Here is a 23,707-nt window from a genome sequence, read left to right on the forward strand (position 1 = left end):
TACACTCCCTCCTTCTTCTAGATGAAAAAAAAAAAAGCCAAAGACCAAACAGCAGTGTAACATAGTTTCTTGGAGACCCTCTGCCCCAGCGTGTTTGAAAGGATAATGCCTAAGGTACTAAGTGTACTCTCTGCTCGAATAGCTAAAAAGAATGATTTTCATTAAAAAATTTCCAGGAAAGCCAGGCGTGGTGGCACATGCCTTTAATCCCAGCACTAGGGAGGCAGAGGCAGGCGGATTTCTGAGTTCGAGGCCAGCCTGGTCTACAGAGTGAGTTCCAGGACAGCCAGGGCTACACAGAGAAACCCTGTCTCGAAAAAAAAAAAATTCCAGGAAAAAAGTAGTTCAAAATGAAACGAGAAACTAGAGAAGCACAGCAGTCCAATCTCCATGTCTCAAAGCCAGGAGAACTTGAGAACAAGTGACCAACAGGGCTTTGCTCTTAGCGGTCATAACCTCTCTTACAGAAGTGGAGACATTACTCAGAAGGGAAGGAGCTGAGTGGGGTAGGGAGGGATGTGGGGGTAGATAAACTTAAAGGATCCAACCCCTTTTTTCTTTTCCGTGGAGCAAACCTCCTTCAGGACCTCCTTGTGTTTGTTAAAGGTCCTGGACAAATGTCTGCACTACCAAAATGCACATGAAGTTCTGAAAAGGCGTGTTCTTTGGGAATCCATCAGGGAAAAGCCCACATCTTATAGATGAGAAAGTGAACGGAGAGCTAAGCTTTTTCTGAACCTAGACATCCTGACTCCTAGTCTGTCTGGCAACTTCCCCAACGTCTATCATTCTTGATCACTGAGTCTTGGACTCTGATTTCAACTCATTTTCAAACCCTGCCTCCCCACCACCACTCCAAAGCCTATTATAGTGGTATTTCCAGGAGATGGGAATTAAATGTCAATGTGCATCAGGAATTTTGTTATATGCCTCGATAGTAGAGAGCCAGTGATTGTCTTTATCTGTATAAAGACAGTGTTTGAAATACAGCCAATGAAATTAAAGGCTCCAGATTATTAAAGACGATGCTATTTTAAGAGAGCACGGTGTCAGGCTTCTAGACAAAAATCACATGACAAATGCAAATGCATTTGATAAACGGGAGACAGACAGACAGATAAACTTCAATCCTAAGGAAGTGGAAATTAGTTGTCAGAATTTAAAAAGAAGCTTATTACATTCTTCTGTCAGGCCATGCTACCTGGAACCACAGGTGGTAAGAGGTTACCTTTTTATATGGCCTCAGGAAACTAAAGGCAGGGTGTGTTAGGCCAAGACTATCATTCTGCACCTCTCAGGGCCTTCACATGAAGAATGTTGTTGAGGGTTGGGGATGTGGTCAGTAGGTAAAGTGTGTGTTCTACAAGCATGAGGACCTGACTTTGGATCTTCAGCATCCACGTGAAAACCAGGGCTAGCAATTGTAGCCAATCAGTGAGCTCCAGCTTCAGTGCCCAGCCTATCACAAACAGTTGCATGCATAGCAGTAGAAGCAAATGGCTAAGGGTGACCTTTGGCCTCTACACCCCCCACCCCCCACCCCCACACACACAAACTCATGCATCACACCCTAGACACGGAAGCAAAGAACAAATCTAACATTCTTGTCTTCACCTTGTAGACTGCCCTAGAATTTTCTAGAATGCTAGCTACTAAAAGTTTACATCTAGTGTCTTTAAGAACACTTAACAGGAATGTCAATATTTTCCTTGTCACCTACTTCAATTATACAATCAACATAGTAAACAGAGATTCAAGTAAACTTCCTGCTCTTCCAGAACTGCATACAAAAACAGTATATTTTGATCTGCATTCATTGTCATCTATTAATGTAGCATTCACAAACAATCGCATTTTGGCAGATGATATTTGCATTTTAATGTCACTATGATCGGGCTAATGAGGCTGTTGATGGCGTCTTCCATTTCCCCTTTTATTAGCCTCTTAAATTTGAACTGCAGCTCTTTTGTGTATCAATCTGTTGTCACAGATGGGAGTGTTTAGAATTCACTATCTATTCTATGAAGCAGTTAGAACAGAAAAAAAAAAACAACAACAACACTTTGTACCCATAAGCTTATAATTCCAGCCATAACATAAAAAAGTTTTATATAGCATTATTTGATTGTCCCATGCAGCAATTGGTTCGAATGGAAAGTAATATGTATTAGCATTTCATTACAACACCAGAACTCTGTCTGGGAGTCATTATCTATTTAACAACGAAAATCAATAAGAGAACCTTGAAATATTCTTCAAAGTTTCAAGCTAAAACTTAGTCATACACATATTCATTTGGCCTAGATATACATATTTAGAAGTAATATTTGTGACATAAACATTCTTAAAAATATAAGAGATTTCTGGCTATAGGCATTGCCAGATCTAGCTACTCAAGGTGATCAAGTACCACACAGGACAAAATATTTACAGGTAGAATTTTGTGCCATCTGACTGTGTACTCGGAAGTCTGCCATGCTCACAGTAGGCACAGAGAACTAACTATCTTACCTTCAGCTCAGCTCCCTGCCTGGGGCACTTTCCCACTGTACTATGAGCAAGTTAGCACAGTTTGAGAGCAACGGCCAGGATGGATAGAGGAAACAGATACAACTGGGAGCTGCTGAGGTCATTATGTGTGCAGAGGGTATCCAGATCCAGGCTCACTACCACTTTTAGCACACTCCTGAAGGGTGTGTGCATGTTTAATCAGAGTGATGGTTAGACTGGTCGTCAGTTTGACTATATCTGGAATTAACTAAGACCCATGCGGCTGGATACACCTGTGAGGGATTTTTTTTCCTTAAATCATTTGAAGTGGGAAGACCCATTTTTAATCCAGATCTTTTGAGGAGGAAAGATCTATCTTTAATCTGGATCTTTTGAAGTGGGAAGATATGCCTGTAATCTGAGCCCCCTTCCGATGGCAGCCATATAAAGGACTTAGAAGAAGAGAGAGCTTGCTCTGCCTGCTTGCTCTGGCTTGGCAAGTCCATTCTTTCACTGGCATTTGATCTGACTTCTTCAGGATTCCAGTGAATACTGAAGACCAACCAAGACATCAAGGCATGTAGACTGAACAACTGCTGGATTCCTGCACTCCCCATTGTTAGCCTAGCTGGACCACAGCCTATAAGATGCTATAATAAATCCCATATCAATTCTGTTCCTCTAGAGAACCCTGACTAGAACCATCAGGGAAAAGAAATGATAACTAAAGATCTAGAAGGGAAGAAGTGACTACTTTGATGTTTTAAATTCTACCTTTGTATTTCTAAAAATGGAAAAATAATAAATTTAATAAAACAAAAACTTAATATTAACAATCAATTATTTGTTTATGTAACAATAGGAAACATGAAGGAAATTATTCCATTGATAATAGTAATGCCAGGACAAGAAACTAATACAAGAAATGTTCTAGTTTGCTTTCAGTTTCTGTGATAAAATATTCTGAACAAAATCAATTTAGGGAAGGAATAAATATATGACAAGTACACTGTAGCTGTCTTCAGACACACCAGAAGAGGGCATCAGATCCCATTACAGATGGTTGGGAGCCACTATGTGGTTGCTGAGAATTGAACACAAGACCTTTGGAAGAAGAGTCAGTGCTCTTAACCACTGAGCCATCTCTCTAGCCCCTGGGAAGGAACAAATATATTCACTTCTTCATCACAGTCCTTCATTGAGAGAAGTCAGAAGAGGTTTGTTTTTATTATTTTGAGACTGGGTTTCTCAGTGTAACCAGCCCTGGCTGTCCTGGACTGGCTTTGTAGACCAGGCTGGCCTTGAACTCACAGAGCTCCACCTTCGTCTGCCTCCTCAGTGCTGGGATTAAAAGTGTGTGCCACTACACTGCATCCAACTTCAGGTGAGCAATTTAATGTAGGATTTTAAAGCAGAGACCACAGAGGAATGTTGTTTATGGATCTTACACGCGTATGCTTACTTACCTAGCTTTCTTAATAGCCTAGAACCGTTTCCCAAATGGTGCCACCCACACTGGGCTGGGCCCTCCTATAACAATTACCAATCAAAATGGTCTTATTTCAGGTTTCTGTGGTCGTAAAGCACAGTGAGCAAAAGCAGCCTGAAGATGGAAGGTTTTATATGGCACGTGCTTCCACAACATAGTCCACTACAGAAGGAAGTCAGTGCAGGAACGCAAGGCAGGAACTGAAGCACAGGCTACGGAGAAAGACTGCTAACTGGTGTATTCCTGCTAGCTTGCTCTGCCTGCTTTCTTATACCACCCAGGAGCACCTGCCCAGAGGTGGCACTATCCCCAGTGGGCTGGGCCCTCCCACATCAATCATCAAGTAAGAAAATGTCCTACAAGCATCCTAATGGAGGAATTCTCTCAGTTGAAGTTTTTCTTCTCAGATAACTCTAGTTTCTGTCAAGTTGACACAACAGAACCAAAACTTCACAGCCACGCCTCCAGGCTAGCCTGGTCTGTGCGATTCCTCACCAAGACTCCCTTCTCAGGTGCCTCTAGATGTGTCAAGTGGATGGTGAAGCTAACTAGGATAAGGAAGAACAAAGATCTACACGAAGACATCGTGTAAAGATCAGTAATATAAAAATAATCGTCATCTAAATAGAAAAGTATGCCCTGACCTTAAGTAGAGTCATTCAGCATTATAAATCACAATTTTCTCAGAATTCAATGAGTTTTATGTGATCCCAAATAAATATGCCAGAGAAATTTTTTTCACAGAACTATATCCATAAATCTTAAGTTCAATAGAAAAGTAAGGAATAACTAGGCCAGTTATGAAGATAGACTAGCTTGCTCACTCTCACTGGTTCATGTCTAACCAGCTTTCTTATACAGCCAAGGACCAGTTTGTTATTGTAAACAGTTTGTTATTGGAAATACACTTTTTATAAATGGACATGGTATAAAATACATACATGTGGAACCTGTATTTTGTACATAATATCTGAATTACACAAAACTAGAAAAATGATGCTTACAGAGCGAATGAGCATGAGGTAATCTCGTGGCTCGTCTGAAATAAATTAATTTGAAATCTCCACATAGTTCTTTCACCAAAATAAATTCCAGTTTGATTAGACAAAAATATTTACAGCCATAAAAATATTGAATGTATGTATGTATGTATGTATGTATACACACACACACACACACACACACACACACACACATGCTTTTTAAGGGAAGTTTTCACTCTCAAGTCTAAGCTGGCATAGGACTTATATAGCCCAGGCTGGCCTCAATCTTGTGACATTCCCCTTGCCGTGCCTTCCCAAGTGCTAAGATTAAAGGAGTGAGCCCCAGTGCCTAATTAAAATGACCAGATTTTAATAACATGGGAATTTTAAAAGAAACCCTTCCATTGCTGTTGAATTTTGCACACTGTGTAGAAAGAGTTTCGTGTTAGTACAAGATACAGCGTGCAAACGTGTTACAGGTAACAAGCAGATAAAATACTTGTGTGTCAGATAGAAAAGCCAGTCGCTCAAAGGAAAGATAAACCAAACCAAACCAAACCAAACCAAACCAAACCAAACCAAACCAAACCAAACCAAACCAAACCAAATATGAGCCAATAGTTCCTAGAAAGAGGAGAGACTCTCAGATGAAGTGTGGCTTATGAAAAGATTTCACTTGTAAGTGAAATATGAACTAAGATTACTGTATACCATCTACCTCACAAAAACAGCAGTCCAAACTCAGACAGTTTATTTGGGGACAAATGCAGAATGCTCTTACTGCATATTACTATTATTTGCAGTAAAATAACCATTCCAACCTATCTGGCAGGCTATTTGGCATGATACACCAACTTTAAAATGAGAATTTCTAGCAAATTACTCTATTAGCGGGGATTTATTTTTATTAAGGTATCATAAACAAACAAACAAAAAAATGAACAATCACATTTGGCATGCCACTTTGGAAACATGCTGAGTGTCCAAATGCAGAGCAGATTTGCAAAGTGTGGTATTTAAAAATGTATTTCTCCTACCCATTGAGTTTAACAAGAGCCACGTGTGCAGCCACACTCTGAACTTACTCGCTGAAGCTCGGTAGGCTTACAGGTGGGTAGACACCTGAAGGCAGTAACTCCCTGAGTGAGAGAATTGATCTCCAGCCAATAGTTCATCGGTGAGGAGTGGCCGACCCATTGGAAGCAACTGTGGCTAGTACTTGACTATGATTACAATCATTGTATGTTGCCCAAGTGATGGTTTCCCCAGCCTCTCTCCCTACCTTCCAGCTCCTACAGCCCTCTCCCCTTTCTCCATGGTTCCCTGAACCCTAAAAGGAATTGTATAAATTTCGTCTTGTTTAATGCTGGGCAGTCTGCTATTACTTCCTGCGTTAGTTTGCTTTGGATTGCTACAATAAAACAACAGGGAAGAAAGGATTGATTTGCGTTGTTCTTTTCCATCACAGTCCAGCCTTGGAGAATGTAAGGCAGGAACTCAGGCAGGACCCCTAGAGGCAGGAACTAAAGCAGAAGCCGTGGAAGAATGCCGCTTACTAGCTTTCTCTCTTCCTGGCTCGCTCACTTTGCTTTCTTATACACCCTGGGAATAGCTGCCTGGGGGTGCCAGCACCCACAGTGGGCTGGGCCCTTTTCTATCAATCATCAGTGAAATGCCACCCAGGCTTGCCTAGGGACAATCTGATGAGGACATGTTCTCAATTAAGGCTCCCTCTTCTCAGATGACTCCACTCGTGTCACTTTGATTAAACACTAACCAGCACACTATTAGCACCTTGAACAGCATGGAAGGCTGTGTATACTCACTGTCACTCACTACAATAAAAAAAAAAAAAGACTTCTAAGACTCAGGCTGGTTGGCATATTTGCCTCTGAGGCTATAAATGAATATTTAGTAGATAGTTGTATTCTGTATTAATTTAGCTTGTTTTATTCTATTAAGTTCTGTGAACTCTCCATCCATGGGTGTTTGGCCATATTTACCATACCATTTCACCCTTGGAAGTATGCTTAGAAACCAGCTTACTAATATAGTTCAAAGGGTTCAAATCTTGGTAAGGCCAACAATGCTACCATTCCCCTTCGCAGTACCTTCCAGCACTATAAGAACCAGGCATTAAAGAGGAAGCTTCCAGCTATGCTATGACTTGACTTCTTGATATCTTGCAATCAAAGTGTATAATGACTTCAGCAATAGCATCTTTGTTTAGTTTTTGGTAGGTAACCAAGATGGCTGACAGCAGGCTGTGTTATTTTTTTTGGGGGGTGGGGGGTGTGTCTCTGGAACGTCCCTGGCTAAGAACACCTGGTCCTGGGCTTTTAAATAAAAAGAAGACATGGATCTATAAGGACTGAAGGAATAGAGTTTTGGGGCATAGAAAGGAGGGGTGTGTGTGTGTGAGAGAGAGAGAGGGGGGGTGGTGAAGAGAGAGAGAGAGGGAATGGAGGGAGAGGGAAATCAGGATACATGATATACATACATGCATGACATTAAAGCTTAAACCTATTTTACAAAAAAATTGTGCTATCTGATAATTGAACATGCTCTCCACATAATGACAATTATGGAGATATCTTCCTTTCATTTTATAGCGATAACTTGTAAACAAATGACAATTTTTCGCATGAATCTTTCAGTTATTTAAAATATAATTCATTGGAATAACAAAATAAATGGTGAGCTGTCCCTTCAATTGAAAACAGGGCAGCGGCCACTGAAGGGAAAAGATCAGGTAGTTATGTGCATCGGTGTGGGGAAACTGCAAAAAGTCTATTGAATCAGAAGGTAAGGAAAGTCGTGCTTTGTGGTGTGACATGCCTGTCATTGGTAGGCAGAGACAGGAATATCAGGAATTCAAGGCCAACCTCAGCTGGCTGTATACAGTTAGGGCCAGCTGGAACTATATGAGACCCTGTCTCAAAATCCAAAACTCAAAAGAAAACAAAATACAGGACAAGGCATTATGCATGCCAAGTTAGCATTAGAAAAAAAAATGCATGTGCCTACTTCTCTATCCTATGCATTTTTTAACCTGGTGGAGAAAAGGAATTTGCGATAAAAAGCAGGAAGGAAAGAGAGAGACTGATTCTTCACTCTTTAACCTTTTGTTCTTACTGAATTATTTACAGTTTATGTATATTAGTCATTTTAAAGATGCAAACAATTTCAAGGATAAATAGCAGGAGCTAGGCAGTGAATATCTTAGTAACTTTCCACTGCATCCAGGATAAAAGTGACCATTTTCAGAGGCATAAGACCTCCTTGCACTGAGTCTTTCCGATTTCTTCCATCACATGTGTCCCATTGGTGTCTCCACACACCAGTTTCCAGCTCTCATAAGCTGCTCTGGGTCTCCTTAGACCAAGTCAGCTTTGTCAGCCCCAGAGTGTATGCTGATGCTATTACAGACCACCATGAACTGGGGAACCGACCAACCACAGACATCTGCTCCTCATGGTTCTAGTGTCTCCATCTACAATGCAGGGACTGACATCTGGTGAGAACCTTCTAGCTTATCATGGTTGAAGACCAGAAGGGCAAATGAAAAAAAGCTAGCGACAGAAGACTGTATTGGAAATCAGTTTTCTAGTATGTGAATTCTGGGAGACACAGTAAACTGGAGCCAGCCCCTTCAAAGTGTCTTCAAGCTTTCTCTGTCCACATGCCCCCTCTCTCCCTCCTGTGACTTTCTCCGTCCTACCTTCTTGCTGTAGATGGTCACCATAGTCAGAGACCTTGCTTAGCCATCTACTCAAAAACCAAGGGGCTTTGCCTGCCAACGATACTTAATCTCTTCTATTCTTATTCATCACATTTATTTATTATGGCTTATTTTATGTCTTTATCTACTTGCTGGTGTAGCATCTGCCCTCACTGTTTTCTGAGAGTCGTAGATGCCCCCATTCACCTAAATTCCTGCCAAGTCCCAATTGGTCCAAGTTGAAAACTAAGCTCATTAACACATGGAACTTTTGGGGCCACTGAACATCCAAGTTTTCTGTGGTTTTAAACACTAGCACATCATTCTTGTAATCTTATTGCTAAAATTTCTCATAATCACAGTAGAAATACAACTTTAAAATGTTTGTCTAATGATGCTGAGTAATTTGTTTGCCCTATTTCCCATGTTGAACATGGAGGTAGTTTTCACTTTTTGCCTTTATTAATAGTTCTGAGGTAAGCATTCCACAGGGCTGTCATGGTCCATCTCTTGTTCTCTCCGAGGGATGGATTCTCTGCAGAATGATTCTAAGATCAATCGGAATAAATCCCACTAATGTCATTGATTCCTAGCGTCAAAGCATCTTTCTCAAAGGGCGTAATGCTATCACCAACAGAGTGTGAAAAACAGCCCTGGGGACTTGATTTCTTTTGAGTATTGTCATTTACACGAAGCTTGATATCTAACAGTCTGAAATAGCACCGTTGTTCCTTCATTTTTGCATCCATTTGCTTACTAATGAGATCAAGTGTCTTGCTATGTGTTTGCTTGCTGAGTTATCTTTTAAGGCTAGATTAATTTGCCAGTGAGCTTTAATGACCAGCTCAGACACTAAAACTGAAAAGCTGTCGAGAGTGTAGGTGTCTGGCAATCCCTACTGAGGTTTTGAGCATCTCAGTGGTGTTGCTGGGCACATTAGTTAGCAACTTATGAGAAGGAAGAAGCAAAAGGCTTGAAGCATAAATGCATACCGTGGTAAATTCTGCTTAGAGCTGGCTTACTTTCAGAACCTCCAAACTTCTGTCTGTTGTCATAAATTTTACAAACCAAACACTTTGATGAGAAATCGCCAGTTTCATCCTAAACAGAGATAACAGACAGCATGAGCGCCATCTGCATGCTGCATGCTACTTGCTGGGTCTTAAGATCCGCTTGTCTGTCTGGGTGCAGTAGGTGTGTGCGTGCCGTAGAAATGAAGCTGATTGACATGGGGGGCTTTATGAATGCAGAAATACAGGCCTGATACGCAGGACTCAGGACTAAACCAGAAATGAAATGCAAAATTCATCAATAATTTATATTGATTATATATTTAAATGCTAGTGTTTATTTACTGGGTTAGATTAAAAAAAACATGCTCATTTTCTTTTCATAACAAAAATGCTACTTCTAGAAAATTACCATTGTGTATGTGGCTACAACTAGGTCAGGGCTGGCCTAGAGATAGACTTAGTGTAAGCTTATGTTTTAGGAAGGCGTACACAAAAATTCAGCACCTTGACAAGATTTCTAAAAGTGTAGACATACACAGATGCTCACACACACACACACACACACACACACACACACACACAGAGAGACAAACTGACAGACATGCAGATAGACAGACAAATGGACAGACACACACTCTCAGAGAAATACCATGTAATTAAATGAAGAAAAGGTGCTACTTCAGCATTCAGTGTCAACCAGGAGGCAAGTGGAGTTTATTTAACATTCTAAAGGACACACTACAAAAGACAGGAGAGAGCACAGAGCTCTGTTACCAGGATTCTAATACCAGAGCCAAGTAGAAGAAGCCAAAGGAGCTTGATAATGACATTATATTACTCCTGCACACACACACACACACACACACACACACACACACACACACACGGCCAAGGACAGACACAGTGTAAAAAAAAATCTGAGAAAACATTAATATATATGAGAGAGAAGTAAAAATTAATCAAGTATTTTTGTTTCTGTCCTTATTTAGAGAAAAATGACCTTCAATCTGGAATAGAAAGGAACAACTCTGGAGAAAAACCGATCCAAACACAAGAGGAGAGCTAGAAGAATGTTTAGTCTGGGAGCGGTGGCACATGCCTTCAATCCCAGGGCTTAGGTGGTGGAGGCAGAAGACTCAGCAGTTGAAAGAGCTAACCTGGTGTCTTAGCTGCTTTTCTGTTGCTGCAAAGAGACACCATGGCTGTTCTCCTCAGGGTGCCATCATACTGTGAACCAGCCTGTGGAGAAAAGGACCAAGAATGCCGAACTCTACTAGTTACTTTTTCTAAACAAACAAACAAACAAACAAAAAACCACACACCTAAAGGGTTAATGTCATCCGTGAGTGATTTTTACCTGAATACTGTCCTATTTAGGAAAGGTTTCATTGCTGTGAAGAGACACCATGACCACAGCAACTCTTGCAAAGGAAAGCATTTCACTAGGACTGGCTTACAGTTCAGAGTCCATTGTCATCACGGCAGGAAGCAGGGTGGCATGCAGGTAGACATGGAGAGGTAGCTATGTGGATTGGCAGGTAATGGGAAGACAGAATAACACTGGGCCTGGCTTGGGCTTCTGAAACTCCAAAGCCTACCCCCAGAGGCACACTTTGTCTAACAAGGCAGCACCTACTCAAACAAGGAAACACCTCTCAGAATGCCAGTCCTTATGAGTCTCTGGGACCATTTCCATTCAAACCACTACGAATACAAAAGGAGTTCCCATCTCAATAGCAACCCATCCACCTTGTAGAGAAACGCTTGCTGGCATAAAACAGGAAAAGAACATTCCAGATAGACATTGTTCTATTTTGGTCTTTGCTTTCTTTTTTCTTTCTTAGTAGTTATCTCTACTATTATCACTTGGGTTTTTGAGACAGCGTTTCACATAGCCAAACTGACCTTGAACTTGCTATGTAGTTAAAGCTGGCCTTCATCTTTCTCCATTGCACCTTTCCACTCCACCATAGGATTGTGCCATGGTGCCTGGCTCTGACTCTGGGTTTTGTTGTCCTTTGTTTTGGCCTGGTAGGATCTTACCATCTAGCCCAGGCAGGGCTTGAACTATTTTTCCAAATGAGGTTGTATTTAACTAGAAACCCTCTCGCCTCTGCATCCCAGTGCTGGGGGTTACAGGTGTGCAGTGGAAGCTGGCCACCTGACAAGCACTACTGTAATCACCGTGCAGCGATGTCTGGCTGTGGTCAATCAGACTCACGACTGGAATGCAAAACCGTGGGTGCCAAGTACAGGGAATCAAGAGATCAATAGAGGATTGAGAGAGCTTGCTTGCTTTCTTTCTTTCTTCCTTTCTTTCTTTCTTTCTTTCTTTCTTTCTTTCTTTCTTTCTTTCTTTCTTTCTTTCTTTCTTTCTTTCCTTCCTTCCTTCCTTCCTTCCTTCCTTCCTTCCTTCCCTCTTTCTTTCTTTGAGACAGGGTATTTATTTATTTATTTATTTGAGACAGGGTTTCTCTGTATAGCCCTGGCTATCCTGAAACTCACTCTGTAGACCAAACTAGCCTGGAACTCAGAAATCCACCTGACTCTACCTCCCAAGTTCTAGGATTAAAGGCATGCGCCACCACTTTCTTTATTTACATTTCAAATGTTATCCCTTTTCCCAGTTCCTCCCCCCACAAACCCCTTATCCCACCCCTTCCCCTGCTTCTGTGAAGGTGTTCCCCTACCCAGCCACCCACTCTCACCTCCCAACTCTTGAATTCCCCTACACTGGGGCATTGAGCTGTCACAGGACCAAGGGCCTCTTCTCCCATTGATGCCCCACAAGGCCACCCTCTGCTACATTTGCAGCTGGAGCCATGGGTCCCTCCTTGGCTGGTGGTTTAGCCCCTGGGAGCTCTAGGGGGTCTGGTTAGTTGATATAATTGTTCTTCCTATGGGGTTGCAAACCCCTTCAGCTCTTTTAGCCCTTTCTCTAACTCCTCCATTGGGGACCCCACTGGGAACCCTGTGCTCAGTCCAATGGTTGAACAGCCAATTCAAACTAATAACACAGTTCTTCAGCAACCGTTCTGCTGGGACAGGTAGCTGATGTACTATCGTTTACTCATATCTTCTCTTTCACATCATGGCTGAGAAGCTCCCCCCTAGAAGAACAGGAAGTGATCACAGTAGAAGTCTAATGAAGGATGTGTAATAAGAAGGCATTAGTCCATGTGCCTCTACACATTGCATCAGGAATGTTTAGTTTGTTAAATATCAAAATGTGAATCGAGAGTATCTCTACGTCCCTATCCCCATAATAACTCCCACAGTGGTCTTGGGTATCTGTAGTCCAGGTAGCTCCTTCGTTATATTTACCACATTTTCTTTGGTAACCAACAGTCTGTGCCCCAAGGCTTTGGGATATCTCCCCGTATTTCATTCATCTTCCCAGCTGGAAACGACATCCTGTGATTTGGAGTTTGGTTTTGAGCATGACCTTCCCGTCCCACCATCCAACCTTCAAATCACCAGGGTGCTGACTTTGCTTCTTTGCTCCCTTCCCCTTCCTCCCCACCTTCATTTGCAATGCTGGCACAGAACTTGGGGGTCTGAGGCATGCGAGCCTGGAGCCTGTCCTCTCATTCCTGCCTCCAGTTCCTGCTCTTTTTTTCTTCCCCGGAACATGACCTTGGTAGAGACAGCCATCTCTCCTCTCACAATTAGAATCCTTTTCCTTGGAAAAGGAGCCTCTTGCTTGTAGCTAATCTCAAGCTTCCATGAGTAGCATATCCATTCATCCCATTTAATTGGGATTTTTTGGGGGTTGTGCTGTGCTGAGAGCTGACAGGGAAGTTGCCTTTGCATTTAGGATTTCTTGATCGATTCCATTGTGCCGGGAACTGAGCTGAGGATGGGGGATTTTAAAAGCTGTGTAAAGACATGTTATTCATCCTAGATCATTCAAAGTTTAGAAAGGTAGAGACAGCAAATCTGCCTGACTTGAGCTAATTCATGCCAGAAAGATGTATGCCTGTGGTACTTCAAGAACCCCAAGAGAGCAATTAAATCACCGTGGAAGAGTAAGTCTTCAAGAAGCCGGAGTTAGTCCTGTAAGTCAAGTGAGGATCTAGTGTGCATCTCAGAGCAACTGCTGCTAGTAGCCCTGCGAGGGAAGCCAAGATAAGAGACATTGAAAGTGTAGAAAGTAATCAACGGGGGGACATGGGAATGGGGGAAGGGGACTTTGGCCTGGACAAATTGTTGGCTACAGGCAGGCAATACTTGCGAAGGGCTATCACCTGGAAAGATGGGTTATTAAGGATGTTACTGGCTTCAGTACTGAGATGTTGAGTCTGCAATGCTTTGTGAAACCTACAGGGACAGCTGTCTGAGAGGAACTATAAATCCAGAATAGAAGGTTGGGACAGGGGTGTGACTTCCACAGAAGTCATCTGTGTCATCACCTGTCTAAAATCTTTGGGTCTTGTATATTCTTTCTAACATGACTTTAACCAGGACACATTAACCAGAAGGAGAGACATGAATACACACTACTCATTAAGATATATATTTATTCATACATATACATATTCTTTTGTCTTAATGTTCTATAGCTGTGAAGAGACACCATGACCATGGCAATTCTTACAAAGGAAAACATTTAGTTGAGGATGGCTTAAATTTTCAGAGGTTTAGTCCAGTATCATCATGGCAGGAAGCATGGCAGCGTGCAGGTAGACACGGTGCTGAAGAGGTGACTGGGAGTTCTATATCTGGATCAGCAGGCAGCAGGAAAAGCAAGCCACTGGGCCTGGCTTGAGCTTCTGACACCTCAAAACCTACCCCCAGTGACAAAGTTTCTCCAACAAGGCCACACCTGCTAATAGTGCCATTCCCTGGTGACCAAGCATTCAAACCTATGTGCCTAAGTGGGCCATTTTTTTTTATTCAAGTGTGTATGTATGTGTGCACATGTGTGTGTGTGTGTGTGTGTGTGTGACATGTTTAGAAGTCAAAGGAAAATGTTGTGGAGTTGGTTTCATACGGTTTCTGGAAGTCAAACTCAAATTTGTTGTCAAGTTTGGTGGCAAGAATCTTTAGCTGCTCAACCATCTTTCCAGCCCTAGATACAACCTTCTGAAATTTGGAGTTTATCTACTAGAGAGAGAAGTAGGCACTAAGGATGTGATCAATAAATCAGGATTGATTGGTACAGTCTTCTCATGCCGTTTCATTAACCTATGCAGATTCAAATACATGCTTTTCTTCCTTTAAAGTTTTTGGGTTTTCTTTGTTTGTTTGTTTGTTTGTTTGTTTGCCATTCATTTAAAAGAGAAGTTTTGTTGAGCATTGTAAGCCATGGTCTCTTGTATTATAGAGTCTTAAAATATACTAATCTGGATTTCACACACATGGTGGCAGTTTTCCCTGGTTACTTGGAGATCCTGATAAATGTCTCTTAGCGTCTGCTTCTTCTTTTCTGAGTCTAATACTGCTTTTGGGGTTACTTTCATATTATTTTGGTTTTTTGAAGAGACATTTGCTGAAGTTCAACTGAGGAAGGAAGTTGAACTTCACCTGAAGTTCAACAAGGAACTCTTACAGGTACCCAGAACAGGAAATTACTTGTGTGTGTGTATACATGTAAAGACCAGAGGTTTATGTCCTGTGTCTTCCTCAAATATTCTTCAACTTACTTTCTTTATTTGTTTATTTACTTACTTATTTACTTACTTACTTGAGACAACGTCTCTCCCTGACTGAATTTGGAGCTCATAGCCTGACTAGACTAGCTAGCTGGCAAGTCCCAGGAATTCTCCTGTCTCCACTTTCCAGTAACTGGGTTTACAGGCTTGCCCCAACCACGTGGCTATTTATATGGTGGTCAGACCTAGGAACTTGGCCTCTAAGATTTTGTGGCAATCACTTTACAGTCTGAGCCATCTCTCAGCCTGGCAAGTTATTTTTAAAAGGATTTTTTTTGGGGGGGGTTCTCCCTAATACATTTTAGGTAAAGCCTTTATAGGCCAGTTGTGTTTATGGCTGGCGCTTGAGAATACCTCTAGACTAAAAGTATACAGACTCATGAGAATAAAGGAAGTGGGGCATCATCCAAATGCTTGCTCCGTGACAAGAATGGAACCTTCTGCGCTTAAGGAGTTTTTTTTTTTTTTTTCTTTTTCTTTTTTTTTTTTTTTTATAAGTTGGTGTTTGGGGAAACACTTTGATCCATTTCTCTATTCTCTAGTTTTCCAAGAACAACAATAAAAATTTTAGATCAACTTTAGATACTATAGCTGACAGGTTCTAAATTTCTATGGCTTTCCATCATAGAATACCTTCTCTGTTATTTTGAGAGATTTATTCCATGTCCTAACTTGGAGTGGTTGCCTCTTTTCTTGTTATTTTGACTATTTTAGGGAGCACCGGTTTGTTTTGTTTCTTTCCTAGTTGTTTCTTTGAGCCAAGGTCTCAAGTAACCAAATTTAGCTCGTGAACTCTATTTGTAGCTGAGGGTGACCTTGAACTTCTGATCCTCCTGCCTCCACCTCCTAAGTGCTATATTATAGGAATGGGCAGCCACACCCAATTTTAGCCTTGGTTCTTAATTCCCTCCTAATATTTGTTTGGGTAAATTTCTATTTTGATGTCATTTTTTCAGCCCCTTCTCTTTCCCTTCCACCCTTTGGCGACATCATCAAAAAAGGAGGCATAGACCTGGCCTGGTTTGCATTTTTGTTGCTATGAATAAACACCAGGGCTAAAAGCAACGTGGCGGAGATAGGGGTAGTTTTATCTTCTACGTCTGTGTCATAGTGCATCACTTCATCACAGAGGTAAGTGTGGGCAGGAGTTCCAGCAGATACCATAAAGAAATGCAGTTTACTGGCCTGCTGTCACTGGCTTGCACTTAGGCCGCTCTCTCCTCCTTCCTTACCTTTTATTATTCTTATGTTTAAGTATGTAAGTGTGTAAGTATGCTATTCAAATGTATGTCTGTGCAACATGTATATACCTGGTACCCCTAGAGATCAGAAGAGGGTGTTGAATTCCCTGGAACAGGACTTAGGGACAGTTGTGAGCTGCCATGTGGGTGCCAGGAAACCAACCCAATTGCCCTTAACCACCGAGTCATCTCTCCTGGTCTCTCAGGCAACTTTGTTATAAAACCCAAGGCCACCTTGGCAGGAGTGGCGTTTGCCCACAATGGTCTGGGCCCTCCTATATGAAATTAGCAATGAAGAAGATGCCTCATGGAAATGCCTGAAGGCCAATCTGATCAAGGCAATTTCCAAATTGGCTACAATTCCCTTAGCCCTGGGGCTATGTCAAGTTGACAGCTGAGGCCAACTAGGAGGTGCTCCAAAGTACAATTTTATTTTAATTTTTAATGCATTTTTCTTCAATTTTTTTGGTTTGAGAATTTCATGTATGCACAGATCAGGCTTTGATCCAGTTCACCCCAATTCCCTCCGCTTCCATTTCTCACCTCTCCTTGCCATAGTTATCTCCCTCACCCCACCCCCCACACACCCAGTTTCCTGTGTTCTTTTTGTTTTTAAGCCCATGGAGACTCCTTATTCCTACAGTGTGTACATGAGTGTGGGACCATCTCCTGGTCATAGGTAACCTCCCAGAACAGCATCTTTGAAGAAATCTGGCCCTCCAACCCCTCCAGCCAATGGGTATGAATATCTCATCAGCTGGGGATGGGCCTTCATCAGCTCCTCCTCTTTTGCTCCCGGATTCATCTGGCTTGAGTTCGGGAAGGTCTTTTGCCTGCTATGGGCTCATGTGCACAACTGCCCTGTTGCATTCAGAAAGTCTGGAGAGTTTATGAGGCCACCCATCGCTTCTACCTCTTTATTTTTGAGAAAAGGCTCACTTGGGTCACCCATGCTGGCTTCAGATTAATAGTCTACCTCAGCCTCTTGCATGCTGAGATTACAACTAAGTAATAGCACCTCTGGTTCTTTTAAATATTCAAATTAAAAGCACATCTCAAGGATGGGAAACGCAGTTTATCACCATCCTCAACTAGTTGGATGGATACTGGCTCCCTTTTGTCTTTCTGTGACCCATTACCTGTGGTATCAGCTTTAGTCAAAGGTCACTGGTGGTTTGAATAGGTATGCCACCCCCCCACACACACACTCGTGTTTGAATGCTTGGCCCATAAGGGATCAGCACTATTAGGAGAAAATGTGTCACGGTGGAGGTGGTGCATTGAGGTCTCTCATGCTCAAGATACATCCAGTGTGGCACAGGGTCTCCTTCTGCTTCTTGGGGATCAAGATGTAGAATTCTCAGTTCCTTCTTCAGCACCATGTCTGCTAGGATGCAGCCATGTTTCCCACACTGATGTTAACGGACCAACTAAACCTCAGAAACTGTGAGCCAGCCCCAGCTAAATGTTTTCCTTTATAAGAGTTGCATTGATCATGACGTCTCTTCATGGCAATAAAACCCTAAGACAGGCTCCCTGGAAATAATAAATCCTTCTTAAAATTTGCTGAAAATTATGTAATCAAAGTATATACCATTGCAAATGTGTGTAATGAATTCCAATACAGAACATGCATTTTGAAGCCAAGGAGGTGGCTTTCTGTGCATTGTGAGCATGGGGTGCCTTCTCAGACATGGATGGCAGACCAGTGACAGGAGTGCTGTGACACTTACCCATTTGTGATCTGAGTCTTCAATGCCATCATTCAAGAAATCTTATCCCCTGAAAGTCAGAGGGAGAATGTTCTAGCCCATGAGGCTCTGTCCCTGATAACTGCATGGGGACAACTGGAAATAACCTTATATAGCAGCATTAGTTCATGTTCACCAGGCCAAAAATGTCTGTGAGAAATTCCGTGACTTCAGACTCTGATAAGGACATTCCGAAGCACTGTGGTGGGCCTGTGGAGGAGGGATAGAGGTGATCTCTGATCACTGTGAGGAAGAGACCAAGCACAGCGTGATGGGTGGCCTTGCTTGATAACTGTCCCTTCTAATAGCCAGGAAGCCCGACATAGGAGACCCAACCCACTCCTGTGACATGGGCACTAGTTCCTTCTGGAATCACTAAGTCTCCCCTCTTAAAGTCTTCCCCTCCCCCATACCTATGCACCAAAGACCAAGTACACACGCAGTGGTAGACACCCCCCCCACACACACCCTAAGATAGACATTTTGAGGGCTTTGGTCTATTTTATATTCTTGTAATGTTTCTGGTAAGGGAGTTGGGGTTGTATCACGTAGCACCATCCAAACGGCAGTACCAGCCCGTTCTGTCCATCTTCTTTCTCTCTCCCCTCTCTTCATGGTTTCCTGAGAGCCTCCTCCACTTAGCCCTTCTGGGCAATTCAGGAAGCCCCATACCATGCGTGGTAAATTTCAGCAAAACAAACCTTTTTTAAATATTGAGGGCTGAGGGGGATGCCCGATGCCCTAATGGAGATTGTTTTATTCTTTACCCATTTCTGTTCTCCTCTCAATAGATTCTGGGTTCGGGGTTGGAAAACTTCATTGGCTGCCACTAATGGAACCCGACTGATAGAGCAGACCTTGTAGCAGTCAGCTCATTCTTTAATTCAGCAGTCCAATTGCAAATACTTATTGAGTCCTCGTGGTGTGCCGAGGGCTGGTGTTGCAGCAGTGAACGAGCATAGGAAGCTTCACAAGCGAATCTCCTGTCAGGATTCCCACCCTCCATGGGCCATATGTAATTTCCAGCGAAGGATTGAAAAAGAGGAGCAGTGTGCAAATGAACCACAATCCATCGGCTGATAGTGATCGACACACTGAAAAATGAAATAGTACATGCAGAGGTTGGCCAGATGGAAGGTATCTTTTGAGGAAAGAGTTGGTGTAAGCCCTATGACAGTCGGTAAAGGAAAGCATTGCAGATAGGTAGAACTGTAGGTGCAGAGGTCCCAAGTCACAGACAACCTGCATGCTCAAAACCAAACTCAGCTGCTAGGCTGAAGCAATTGTGACAAGAGATGCACAGGAGGTGATGCTCCAGAGGTGTGACGAGTGACAGTGTCATAGGCTCCTAAGCCTGTGAGTCCCCATGAGCTAAGGTTACAACTCACGGGACAGGACCCCATCACATGGCTATGTCTGCAAGTCACTCTGCTAAATGGGAAACCCTGCTTTTTGATGGCCTCGTGACTAGCAAGTGGCATATCTTGTGTGTGACATATCCCCTAGGCTTGGAATAAGGATTAGGTGAGTTAATATTTATAAGGTGAATGTTTGCTACACATATGAAATAAAAATATTCTAAAGCATCTCTGAGGATTTTCCGAGGTGATTAAGGCCAGTCTTCCAGCGAACTGAACTGCAAAGCCCCCACACTGTACACCTGACCCCCACCATGGTTTATTATTCCCAGGTCAGAATGACAGCGCTACCCATTTTATTGTCCCTCAATATGGTAGACGCCTCTTCCTCTCTGCAGCTTGGGATGTAGTAATCCAATTAATGATGAAATTGTTGCTCATCAGCTAGTGACACTTAGGTATGAATTAATTATGCATCCTGTCTAAAGATACACACGTTGCCATCCTAAGCCCCAAACTTCATAACGTGACGTGACTTGGTGATGACCTTCCACGGGAAGAATAAGTTAGCATGAACTGATGAGAGTGGGCTCGCACCCAATAGGGCTGTCATCCTGTTTACTGGGTAAGTTTGAATGAAGATACTCATACACAGAAAAGGCCACATAAACCAACCAATCCTCCCAGGCTGGAAGAGAGATCGAGAGTGGGCCCTTTTCTTGCACTTATCATTGACTGGCGGCATTGCCGATGCCTTGACTTTTGGCTAGCCACACCCAGAACTACTAGAGAGTAAGTGTCTGGCATCTAAGCCTCTTAGCCAGTCGTCCTTCCTTGTGGCAGCATAGAAGACTAATTTGTGTTTCGGTTGTTTAAAAGGCTCTATCCAATCAGATCAGTCCCTGCCACGTCTCCAGTGATAACTCCGTACTGGGACCCGCCTACTGCAAGGATATGGACTTTGCAGCCTCTGTGTGGCCTGGACCCTTTGCCCACGGGGTGAACAGGAAGCTGTAATAAGTCATTAACAATTAGAGGCAATCACAAGTAGGCATCATCGCCAAGGTCTCTGATGCGCGCCCAACTTCCCCCTGTAATTAACCTGCCAACACCACCTGTTAATAAACTTAGGCGGTTGCCAACAGTGATCAAGTAAAAGTGTGAGGAAATTGGATCTTGTGGGGAAAAATGTCACATCAAAGTATCAGGCGCATTTTCAAAAACCTGTTCTGATTTTGCTGACTTTTTAAGGGATGACAAATTCTCCCTGATGAGCTGAGATTGCTGGCACCTGGGGAGCCTGGAAGTGCACCTTGTCCCGTTTGCCTGTTGTCTGGTGTCATTGAAGATGAGGACCTTCGTTGCTGCAGTGACTCCTTGCAGCATCCATAGGGAAAGATGATGTGCTAGCTGAAGCTGAATCTTGCCACGTTCAGCTATTTCTCACAGACCTGATGGAAAACCACTCCTTGTATCTCTAACATCTGTACAGGGCAGTGAATAGAGCTCTCCTGATCACACTAATACTGTCCCTCAGTCTTTAACTCTGCCCCAGTTTCTTAAACTCCTTATGAGATCAGTGAACTAATGACTCATACGAAACTATAGGTTTTCCTTGGAAAATACCCCCCACCCCGCCCCCCGCCACTGCTGTGTCACTCTCAACAACAGGTGGAGCTGCTGGCTCAAAGTCTGATGAGTGCTTTGATAATCTCCTAACTGCTTTAGAAACAAGAATCATGGATTTAAGGGTCATGGTGTCACTCCTGTGATAAAATACCCGGCATTATCAACTTATAAAGATAAAAGGTTTCTCTTGGCCCAAAGATCCAGAAGTTTGGTTCATAGCTCCATTGTACTTGGGCTATGGTGGGAAAGAGCATCGTGGCAGAAAGACCTCATGGTATCAGGAAAGCAAAGACAGAAAGGAAGGGAGTAGGGTTTAAATATCTTTCCCAGGGCACACCCCAAGTGATCTAACCTCCTTCCACTATACTAATTGTCTGGTCATTCTCCCATTTCTAATAATACCAGAAGTTGATGAGTAAGCCTTTAGCTCATGAACCTGGAAGATATCTAAGACCCTTGCCATAACAGTATGGTGGATTAGTGACTTTAACTGAATTTAATTTTGTCACCAATTTTTTAAGGAGCGCTTTCTCAAAGGAATGCTTTAAAATCAAGACGGATGTTCCTTTAAAAAGCCGTTGTTGGTTACCCAAGAAACGTCATAATGATGACTGAAGGCAGCACTTCCTTAGTGGTGATTTCTCAACAGGAATGTTGTGATGATGTTGGTTGAGTTTTTTATATCTCTGGATCTGCATGTCCCATTAACCTAGACAGGCATTCTGCAGCCCTGGCTGTTTTACTCCCTTTGAGCAATTTCCTCGAAAAGGATATGGTCATGAAAACAAGCGTTTTATGTGGTGCTTGCTGGGAACCAGTGGCCATTAAAACTGTGTGCGCACACAGATGTGTGTGTGGGGGTGGGTGGGTGTGTTAGTATGTGTGAGTGTGTTCATGGGTACATGTGTGTACCTGTACATGAGTAGGTCAGTTGTCAACCTCCAGCACTGGATATTGTTTTTTAGCATCTGTCTACCTTGTTTTTGAGATGGGGTCTCTTATTGGCCTCACTGAATAATGTACATTGGCTGTCCAGTGAACCTCAGGGATCCTCCTGTCTCTGTCTCCTCAGTGTTGGGGTTACAAGCATTTGCCATTAACCCTGGGCTTGGAAGGTGGGCTTATGAGATCAAACAGGTCCTCATGCTTGAACAGCAAGCATATTAGCAACTGAACTATCTCCCCAGGTTAAGACATACATTTTAAAAGCTCCTGAATCATACATTACAACCCCATTTCCCCAGAAAGTTAATTGAGACATGGTGGAGTTTAGGTCATGGTCACACAAGGCTGGCAAGTGGTATATCCCAGCATCCAGATATATTATCTTCCTTGTCACTATGACAGAATGCCCGACAGAGGCAACTTAAGAGAGTAAGAGTCAAATTTGGATCACAGTTTCAGGACACATCCATTAAGGTAGAGGAGTAAGGTGGTGGAAATGGTTCACTGCTGTTGTGGCAGGAACATGGTGCTGCTTTTTCGCCTCTTGGTGGGTCAGGAAACAAAGAACTGAAAGTGGGGCCGAGTTATAAACCCCAAGGCCCACCTCTAACTACCCACTTCTTCCAATCAGCTGGGGACCAAGCGTTCAAACAAATGAGCTTATGGGGACATTCTACATTCGGGCCATTGTAACCAACGAAGGTGGCATGGATCATTAAGATGTGAGGATGACAGCTTTCTCTGAGGCCTTGATTATGTGACACGAGGTGAGGGTAAAGATGAAAGGATGGTTTTAGAAAAGATATGTGGTTAAATACTGGCTCAAGGCTCTTGAATAGGCCGAAAGACATCTAAATATATGCATGCATGCTCATACGCAAGAAGGCAGAGCTATGATTCTAAACTCTCCCACAGAAACATCTATATCTATCATCATTTTCAAAGGGACCTAAATGAGGCACAGAGGAGTCATGCAGAGCCCTTCAAACAACTGAGGGAACTAGGGTTCGTTTTACCTCAGTCTGAAGGCATGGTTCCTTGTGATGGAGAAGACAGTTGGAGGGTAAAGTTGTCACAATAGTGGCTGTGCACTGGCATGGAAGAATAAGTCTTCAGACAAAGAAGAAACTCCTCATGGGACATTGAGAGAGAAACCATGGAAGATGTGAGAGAGGAGACAACTGACCTAAATTGTTTACTCAGAGGCTTTTTTCGATTTAGCCTTAGCCATAGAGAACTTAGGAAATTATTTTAGTCACTGCGTTTCCTTGTAATTATATTCTTTCTCTTTCGGTTCAGGGACTTTTGTGTTTTCTCATTTTTCTAGGTGATAAGATGACTTAATCCCATATTATTCACCCATAACCCCAGAATTCTGCGTGATGAGGCCCCGGGCCATTGATAAACTTCTTGAGAGCAGGCAGTGCCGATTA

This window comes from Mus musculus, chromosome 13 (genome assembly GCF_000001635.26).
Source record: "Mus musculus strain C57BL/6J chromosome 13, GRCm38.p6 C57BL/6J".
NCBI lineage: Eukaryota > Metazoa > Chordata > Mammalia > Rodentia > Muridae > Mus > Mus musculus.